A 10791-nucleotide genomic window follows, 5' to 3' on the forward strand; every position below is an offset into this window, starting at 1 on the left:
TCTTGTTTAGATCGACGACATCGTCATAATGCAACTCCAATTTCATCATCACTTCTTCAACTCTTTTCAATTTTTCTTTCAAATAATTGTATTCTTTTTCAACTAGATTTAACCTCTCGGTAAGAGGCTCGGTTGGAATTTTTGGTTCACCTTGTAGATAAAGACATCTATGTCAAGTTGGTCGGCATAATTTTCATAAACACTAAATGAAATAAATAGTTATAAAAGATAATATACCATATCTGAATCATAGACCGGACGAGAGCCCACGGGTGCGGATACCAAAACCATGGTACTATGTAATAACAAACAATAATAAAAGTAAAAAAATATACAAGTAGCTATATAAATTATACAAGTGAGATTTTTTTCTCTAAAAAAGATAATTAAGAATAAGAGGATCACCACAGTGGTGCAGGCGACTAGATCGGCAACGGGCAATAATGGACGGGGGAGAGGACGACGTGCACGGGAACGGGACGGCACCCTACACATGTGCAAACTAAAAAGTTAATTTGATGTGGCTCGGGCATTTCATCAAACACCTCATGTGCATAGGAGATGAGAACTAGAGTATCACACACCTCCACACGCTGGTCGACCAAAAATGAGAGGAGCGAGCGGGCATGGACGAGCATATATATATATATATATATATATATATATATATATATATATATATATATATATATGCAACCTTTTAGTCCAGGTTGGTGTCTAGAACCGGGACTGAAGATTGCCATTTAGTCTCGGTTCCACACAAGAACATGGACTAAAGGGGTTGCACCAGGAGCCAGGTCCTTTAACCCCGGTTTGTGACACGAACCGGGACTAAAGGTCCTAGAAGTACCGGGACTGATGCCCGCAGAGGCCCGACCAGTGTCTTGGCCGCTCGTACCGGGACTGATGCACGCATTAGTCCCGTTCGTAAGTTAACCGGGACTAATGCTCTTATCAGGCGAGGACCAAAACCCTGTTTTCTACTAGTGGAGGAACACGGCCACCGGCCTCTGCATCAATCGATGCATGCAGTCATATTATCAAATTATTTCAAGAACAAAATCTTAGATCCATAATGTGCTTATGATTTGAACATAAAAACAAGTGCCTAAATAAATAAATAGGAAGAAGATAAGACTTTGCGATATTATTTCTTATATCAACTAATGAGTGGCTCATTTTTCATGACGTTCATCTTGGAAGAGAGGTACTCATGCCGTTGCTTGCTTGGAAGAAGGTCCGTGAGAAGATGTACCAAGAAGTTTATGTGCTCATCAATGATGGGAGCTCCTACCTGTCGCTCATTGCGGTAGGGAGCCCTCCGCCGCACAGGGGGCACCTAGAACAGGCCGGCCCAATTTTTTTCTTTTATTATATTCCTTCTCTCTTTATTTATTTATTTTGTTTGTTTTTTCTTATATTTTTTCCTTTTCTTTTCTGTTTAAATTTGTGAACACAGTTTGAAATTGGGAACATTTTATGTTTTTATAAATGCAAACATTTCAAATTTCAAGTTTTGAACTTTATAACATTTTTCAGAAGACGCGAACAAATATTTGGTATTCTAATATTTTTGGTATTTTTTCACAGAACTAAAAACAGGAATTTTTTTATAAAATATGTATAAAATCGTTTTTCAAATTCCGGAACTTTTTTTCAAATTTCGGAATATCTTTGAAATTCCGGAACATTTTTCAAATTCTGGAACATTTTTCAAATTCTGGAACATTTTCTCAAATTTGGGAGCATTTTTTCAAATTCCGTAATATCTTGGAAATTCTGGAACATTTTTTAAAATTCCGAAACTTTTTTCAAATTCCAGAAAATTTCCAAATTCTGGAACATTTTTTCAAATTCCGGAGCATTTTATCAAATTCCGGAACATTTTTCAAATTCTAGAACATTTTTTCAAATTCCAGAACATTTTTAAAATTCCAAAACATTTTTTCAAATTCGGAAACAGTTTTTAAAATTCCAAAACATTTTTGCAAATGCCAAAACATCGTTTCAAAATCCGGAACATTTTTTAAAATTTCGAAACATTTTTTGAAAATACAGAACATTTTTAAAACGGAAACAGAAAAAAAAGAAACAAAAAAGAATAAGAAAAAAAGAAAAAAAAAGATTAAGGGAATCTTTTAGAATGTTCCCAAAACCGAAAAAACCGGCTCAAAACTTCTAGAAGGTTCTCAAAACCAGGATCGTTGAAAGTTTTAACGGGCTGGCGCAAACCCGGTGCGCTCGGTCGCACCTCTGTGTGAAGCGACGACTACTTGCCGCATTGAGCGGCGTATAGGAAATTCTATCAATGATCTCGATAAAATTGGCATTGCACTTCATCAGCCTTTTTCCCCATATTTCCAAGTTCCGGCCCACCGGCAACGCGACAAGGCGCGTACTAAGCTGGGACATATATTTCATGAGATAGTGAGATCACGTAATATCTCAGGCCAAGTTGAGGATGATGTGCTACAAAAACTTATAGACTCAAAATGCATGAAGAATGGCCGTTGTATGACTGAGAGTGATATTACTTGGGCTACTCATTAGCTTGTTGTTTGCTGGGCAACACGCGAGCACAAGCGCTGCCTCCTGGTCGGGAGCTTGTCTAATAAGCCATGAAAAGTACTACTTTGCAGCCTCTATAGAAGAGCAACAAAAGAATTATTGGAAAACATGGACAACACATAGATTACAACATCTTGTTAGAGATGGGAACCTTACATTCCTGCATCAAAGAGCCGATAAGAATTCCTGCATCAGCAATGGTAATGCGCAATGTGAAGAAGAACTTCATTGTACAAACTAGAGAAGGCTACAACTATGAAATTCCGGAAGGGCATACGATGGCTACCTCTATAGTGGTTGGCAACCAGCTTAGCACATAATTATAGGATGTTAATTCCATTTTTCACCCCTCCTTTCGTCCTTTTTGACAGGGATTACCCCATTTAAGCGAAATTCATACATCTTAATTACCCCATTTAACCAAAATAGATGCCAGATTTTACCCTTCTTTAGATTTTTGCACATTCTGTCATTGATTCATATATGATTTGTAGGTATTTTTCTTTGTGTATAGCCAATTTTATTCCCTTCCTCGACCGCACATCCGGTTCGCTAAGGTTCGACTCCATGCGCTGGAGGTAAATACACTTTAATCTATGCTGCTCCTCGTTTAGGATCCATCTGTTGGAAATATGCCCTAGAGGCAATAATAAATTAGTTATTATGATATTTCTTTGTTCATGATAATCGTTTATTATCCATGCTATAATTGCATTGATGGGAAACACAGTGCATGTGTGGATACATAGACAAAACACTGTCCCTAGTAAGCCTCTAGTTGACTAGCTCGTTGATCAAAGATGGTCAAGGTTTTCTGACCATAGGCAAGTGTTGTCACTTGATAACGGGATCACATCATTAGGAGAATCATGTGATGGACTAGACCCAAACTAATAGACGTAGCATGTTGATCGTGTCATTTTGTTGCTACTGTTTTCTGCGTGTCAAGTATTTGTTCCTATGACCATGAGATCATATAACTCACTGACACCGGAGGAATGCTTTGTGTGTATCAAACGTCGCAACGCAACTGGGTGACTATAAAGATGCTCTACAGGTATCTCCGAAGGTGTTCGTTGAGTTAGTATGGATCAAGATTGGTATTTGTCACTCCGTATGACGGAGAGGTATCTCGGGGCCCACTCGGTAATACAACATCACACACAAGCCTTGCAAGCAATGTGACTTAGTGTAAGTTGCGGGATCTTGTATTACGGAACGAGTAAAGAGACTTGCCGGTAAACGAGATTGAAATAGGTATGCGGATACTGACGATCGAATCTCGAGCAAGTAACATACCGAAGGACAAAGGGAATGACATACGGGATTATATGAATCCTTGGCACTGAGGTTCAAACGATAAGATCTTCGTAGAATATGTGGGATTCAATATGGGCATCCAGGTCCCGCTATTGGATATTGACCGAGGAGTCACTCGGGTCATGTCTGCATAGTTCTTGAACCCGCAGGGTCTGCACACTTAAGGTTCGACGTTGTTTTATGCGTATTTGAGTTATATGGTTGGTTCCCGGATGTTGTTCGGAGTCCCGGAGGAGATCACGGACGTCACGAGGGTTTCCGGAATGGTCCGGAAACGAAGATTGATATATAGGATGACCTCATTTGATTACCGGAAGGTTTCGGAGTTACCGGGAATGTACCGGGAATGACGAATGGGTTCCGGGTGTTCACCGGGGGGGGGGGGGGGGAATCCACCCCGGGGAAGCCCATAGGCCTTGGGGGTGGCGCACCAGCCCTTAGTGGGCTGGTGGGACATCCCAAGAAGGCCCTATGCGCCATAGGAAGAAAATCAAAGAGAAAAAAAAGAGAGGAGGTGGGAAAAGGGGGAAGGACTCCTCCTTCCAAACCTAGTTGGATTCGGTTTGGAAGGGGAGGACTCCCCCCCTTGGCTCGGCCGAACCCCTTGGGGGTCCTTGGACCCCAAGGCAAGGCGCCCCCTCTTCCCCCTATATATACGGAGGTTTTAGGGCTGATTTGAGACAACTTTGCCACGGCAGCCCGACCACATATCTCCACGGTTTTTCCTCTAAATCGCGTTTCTGCGGAGCTCGGGCGGAGCCCTGCCGAGATAAGATCACCACCAACCTCCGGAGCGCCGTCACGCTGCCGGAGAACTCATCTACCTCTCCGTCTCTCTCGCTGAATCAAGAAGGCCGAGATCATCGTCGAGCTGTACGTGTGCTGAACGCGGAGGTGCCGTCCGTTCGGCACTAGATCGTGGGACGGATCGCGGGGCGGATCGAGGGACGTGAGGACGTTCCACTACATCAACCGCGTTTCTTAACGCTTCTGCTGTGCGATCTACAAGGGTACGTAGATCGAATATCCCCTCTCGTAGATGGACATCACCATGATAGGTCCTCGTGCGCGTAGGAATTTTTTTGTTTCCCATGCGACGTTCCCCAACACCATCAAATTGATCAATTCCATTGACTCCTTGCCCATTCTAGTTTATCCATTTGCGCCGGTAACTTGCTCGTGAGCGGAGCCTCATGGACACGTGTGTGTGTGACATGTTCGGCGTCCTTCTCCTATTCTAGCGCCGCCGCCTCGCCACACTCGCAACTTATGGTAGCTACTTATAACGCCCCGGACACACCCGCCGGCGGTCGTTATTTCTGGCGGAATTTAGTCTGGTCCCACATATCAATACTAGTCTTTTCTGCGTATTTTGTCCTCACTCATGCGCACCCCGGGGTCAACTTCCCGCACATATCAATATTAGTCTTTTCTACGCACTTTGCCCTCACTCATGCGCATTCGGGATCAACTTTCCGGTCGGTCACCCATCCTAGAACTACTCCAAGCTGAGCACGCTTAACCTGGGTGTTCTGTTCGAACTTTGCCCTCACTCATGCGCACCCGAGATCAACTTCCCGGTCGGTCAACCATCCTAGAACTACTCCAAGCTAAGCACGCTTAACCTGGGTGTTCTGTTTGAACTTTGCCCTCACTCATGCGCACCAGGGATCAACTTCCCGGTCGGTCAACCATCCTAGAACTACTCCAAGCTGAGCACGCTTAACCTGGGTGTTCTGTTCGAACTTTTCCCTCACTCATGCACACCCGGGATCAACTTTTGGGTTGGTCACCCATCCTAGAACTACTCCAAGCTGGACACGCTTAACCTGCAAGTTCTGTTCGAATGGGCTCCCGGAAAAGAAGGAATTCCTTATTGATATGAGTAGTCTATCATCCCTAATAAGCCAGGCTATCACACTGCTGCTTGCCATGCGATTTGCTATAGGTGCAGGCTAGCTATTGTTGGTCTGTTGCCCGTGTGCTACTGCTAGTTGGTCTGCTTCGTATGCCATATTGCTTCTTTTGTGCTTGGTACTAGCCGTTGATGCATACTATGTGCAACACTAGGTGCTGCTACTTGCAAAGGCGCTTGCAACTTGATATAAGACGTTGAAATGAGATGCAATACAAGTAGACATTTGTTTTGTTTGAGATAACCTTTGCAAATAATACCCAATTCATAAAGGTGGTTCGGGAGAAAGAACTAGGTGTAAGATGGAGTAACGACAAGCTGGAGGAGCCGGTGACAGATAAGGATGGGGCATGTGTAAAGAAGAACCGAAGAAAGAACCGGGTGTGCAATCGAGCGGGGAGGAAAACGACGGCAAAAAAAATATAAAATTGATAGAATGTGTAAAATAATTAAAATAGGAAAAACTCTGGCACAAATTTAGTTTAAATGGGGTAAGATGGATGAACTTTTCTTATATGGGGCAATCCCTGTCAAAAAGGACAAAAGAGGGGGTAAAAAATGGAATTAACTCTATTTATAAAGACCCTCATGTATATGACCCATACCGTTTTGGTCCTCGGAGAGAGGAGGACAAAGCTGGCGGCAAGTTCGCATTCACATCATTTGGCGGTGGGAGGCATGCTTGCTTCGGGGAGGAATATTCTTACATGCAAATTAAAGTGATATGGAGCTTTTTGCTGAAGAACTTTGAGCTCAAAATGATTTCTCCTTTCCCAAAGGAAGTAATTGATAAATTCATACCAGGGCCTAAAGGAAGGGTAATGGTTAGTTACAAGAGGCGACTTCTCGTTAGTACCTAACTGATGACATTGTAAGGGTGCTTGTAAGTTTGTATTATGTATGTCTACTTTGAAGTCAATGATGTAAGCGGTCTCTTGCAAGTTATAATGTATCGTCCTTCTTATAAAAGTACATTTAAGCCCATCCCTTCAATTTGCGAAAAGCAAAATCCATCCCTTGAGGTGTGACATGTCGCCCTTCTGCTATTTGAGAACATGTCACGAAAAATGGTTCGGCTCTATGTTTTTTTTTTGGGTGGATGGCTGAGAGTACGTAGGATGATGTGCTATAAGAACTCATCTTGCAGAGTTGCAATGCATTGTAGGTTCATATGTTTTCACATTTCCCGTGTCATGATTGATGCTTCGAAATATAATAAGAGTTATTTAGAGGGCATGGCGTTTTTGCACCCGGGCTCATCTGCACCCCCACTCACAAAAAAAATCAAAATAAATACTAGAAAAATTCAAAACATTCCAATTTTTTGTGTGTGGTATACAATTTGATGCATGAGGTCCGCTCTAAATTTTATCTTATTTGAACATCTGAGCAACTCTCAGCAAGAAAGACAAAATCTGGATATGTGAAAAAGGTTGTCTGTTCACAATTTTTATGATCCAATTTGTCTTTTTTGCTGAGAGCTTCTCAGATGTTCTAATGAGATGAAATTTGGAGCAGACCTCACGCATCAAATTGTCTACCACACAATTTGTTTTTGGAATTTTTGGAATTTTTTAGTATTTTTTTTTATTTTTTTGTGAGTGGGAGCAGCTGAGCCCGTGCTCAGAAGAGGATTATTGTTATTCAGAGGATAAGTACAATGATTATAAAACTAACAAAAAGCATGTTGTATGCTGCGATTAGTTCTATGGAAGAAAATATTTATTTCTGATGCATAGACCTCGTGTAATCATTTCTCATTTTTTTGATTAGGATGGGCGCAGAAGTTCCTAGCATCGGTGAAATCCATGTGACGACCCTAGCGCCTCAGTATGGGCAGGGGATCAATGGGAGGATGTTATCCAAGGAAAGGGCGACGAGGAGATCGGCAGGGACCTTGGCGTCGCAGTCGGGGCAAGAACACATCTTTTATCTAGGTTTCCACTTTAAGCAAGGATTTTATAATCCGATTCAATAGAAAATGAGAAAATATGGAAACAAAAGAGAAGAAACAACTCTATATAGGATATTATGTTATATATTCCCAGGTTAGATTAATTATCTAATCCGATACAAAACGTATAAAAGGTAATATGGACCTTTCCCATTTGAATGTAATGTATACGTCGTACTGTACGCTCGCAAAGGCGGCTCACTTGGACAGCCCATTTGCGGTGGTAGGCGATGAAAAATAACGAAAAGGGATCACATTAGCTGCGAATCGAAGTCTCCTCAAAATAAAAACTTTGGATGGAACACGTAACCTCCTACTCCATCCGTTCTTAAATATAAGCCTTTATAAAGATTTCACTATGAACTATATACGGATGTATATAAATATATTTTAAAGTACAGATTCATTCATTTTGCTCTGTATGTAGTCCGTAATGAAATCTTTAAAAAACTTATATTTAGAAACGGGATGAGTAGATAATAACATATGTGCAGAGCCAGTGGGACTTCATAGATAATAACGGAGGGAGTACAATGTGAAGCCTGATGCTTTTTAAGTAAACAACGGGCTGGGAATTTTAAAAACATTTTATGAACACTTTGCGAGACGGTCTTTCTTCCAAAGTTTGTTTTTCTTCTTTTCATTTTTTGGTTTTTCCTATAACGTTTCTTCTTTCTTTTTCAAAAAATGTTCAGGTCTTTAAATTTAAAAAAGTTTGTAATTCTTAAATTTTGATCATAATTATTTGAATTTTTATAAAATGTAAGGTAATTCCAAATAAATGTTCGTCTATTTAAAAAATTACTCAGAATGTCAAAACATATATATATCCATGTCATTGCCATTTGGTTCTACAGGAAACTTCGCTACCAAAACTAAGGGAGAATGAAAACAATGCAACGGAAATGAAAGAAAGAGAGCACAAACACTCCCAGAACGTTTAGAAAGAGCACAAACATTCTCACAAGTTTCTCAGTGTTTTAGGAGCGCAAACGTCATGTTCAGTTCTGAAATCGACACGCCAGACACACGGCGGCGCGAGCATATATTTAAAAAAAGAGAGGAATACCCTCGGCCTCTGCATCAATAAATGCATGCAGCCATTTATTAAAAAAATAATATATAAACAGGTCCGCAATACATCACAAGCTGGAACAAAGTATTGAAAAGGTAAACACCAAAAATGCCATAACGGGCTGAAATAGGCATAGATCACTAACTATCTATCCTATTACTGGACCGCCATCCAAACCGGTTGTAGATATCCTGAGTTACCACCATCCAACGGGTACATCCAATAACCAAAGGCTCCCTGACTTATGTAGGAGTGAGTAACGATTACATACGGATCATGGCAGTGGCCCTGTAGATAACCTGCAAAAAATTTATAGAACCGTGTCTGTTAAACACCAAATCATTCCTATTGTTCCATATATCCCAAAGTAATGCACATACTCCCAACCGTATGTTCTTTCCAGTGTTTATCTCTACCCCATTTAACCACGTCCCGAATAACGTGTGTATAGTATTAGGAGGGCTGATATTAAAGGCTATATGAAGTGAGCGCCATAGCATCCTAGCCATCGAACAATCAAGAAAGAGGTGTTTGATAGTTTCGTTGTGATCGCAAAAGATGCATCTTTGACTACCCGCCCAATTACGTTTTGTCAAATTGTCCTTCGTTAGAATAATTTCTTTGTGGACAAACCACATGAAGACCTTTATTCTTAACGGGACCTTAACCTTTCAAATATGATTTGACTTGGGTATAGGCATCAAATCTATGAGATCTAAATACATAGATTTTACTGAGAAGATGCCATTCATGTTCAACTTCCAATGAACATTATATGGCATGTATGTCTATCAACCGTCTAACAAGATGCAGCCACTCACTCCACGGACCACCAACCAAAGACCTTCAGAATAGTATATTTAAAGATACATACCGTAATACTGTAGCAACATAAGCTTATTTACGTTGAACAATATTATATAGCCGCTTCCCTTTGCAAATGGCCTTTAATTAGCCCGTCGAGTGAGTCTGTACCTATCTGTGGAGACCAACATTGTGATCCAGATCACAGTCAGTCGCTCGGCATAGAATCTGTGTACGTAAGTATATGAGGTGAACAAGTGCCCCGAAGACACAAGGCTCCATGCATGTCATCCATCTTGATGCACTTGATGGTGGTCTCTGTTAAACTCAAACTGAACTTCACCCACCCTCACATCAGTTGCTTCACTAGAGAAGCGCGTCCTCCTCCTTCCACCCGTCACCATCAAGGTAGATCCTGATGTTTCAGTCGTAGCCACCGACGATGAAATGAATGTGCCTCCTATCAGGTAAGGAAATTGTCAGCACTGCTCATGTCCTCGAGCAGTGAGTACCTATATCTATATATATAGTCTCCACAAAGTTGTGGCACTCTGACATGGTCTCAATCGGGTAGGGGCTTGTTAGCTCAAGAAGACAGCAGTTGGCCATGGCCTGGAAGTAAGATGGATAAACTCGGTCTATGTTGAACTGATGTACATGGGGCGTGTTTATACACACGAGAGGTACAGAGGGAGGAGAGAGAGTTATTGTTACAACAGAACATGGCGATCACGCCGCGCGTGGAAGCGAGGGCGAAGCCATCGTGCGAGAGAGCATGGGCGTGGGCGCCGTGAGACTCGCTCATGTAGATTATCCATCATCCGAACGTGGGGCTGTATTATGTTTCTAACACTGGAATGGGATGAAACTCAAGTTGGGAGTGTGGCTGTAACCTAGCTGAATGCTCTTGGATACTTCAGGAAGAAGATGAGTAGTACTCCACTATTCCTAGCTATGTGGCCATGGCGTGGACTGCAATGAAGTAATGGTTTCGTATGCTCGGATTTATCGTTGCTTTCCTATGTTGCTGGACCAGAGACAGAGGCAATGAGCCAAATCTTGTACACCCAAAAATATATATAATAAACAGAAATAAGCTGAGTTTCCCTCGCTGCACCTGGTGCTAATTATTGTTATTATGCTCATGACATTGTG

General features: G+C 41.6%; 1 pseudogene; it reads left to right on the plus strand.

Annotated features, from left to right (window-relative positions):
* Positions 1-1213: 1213 nt before the first annotated feature.
* On the plus strand, positions 1214-6663 carry LOC123442307 (annotated as a pseudogene).
* Positions 6664-10791: the final 4128 nt, after the last annotated feature.

Source organism: Hordeum vulgare, chromosome 3H, assembly GCF_904849725.1.
Source record: "Hordeum vulgare subsp. vulgare chromosome 3H, MorexV3_pseudomolecules_assembly, whole genome shotgun sequence".
NCBI classification, from domain to species: domain Eukaryota; kingdom Viridiplantae; phylum Streptophyta; class Magnoliopsida; order Poales; family Poaceae; genus Hordeum; species Hordeum vulgare.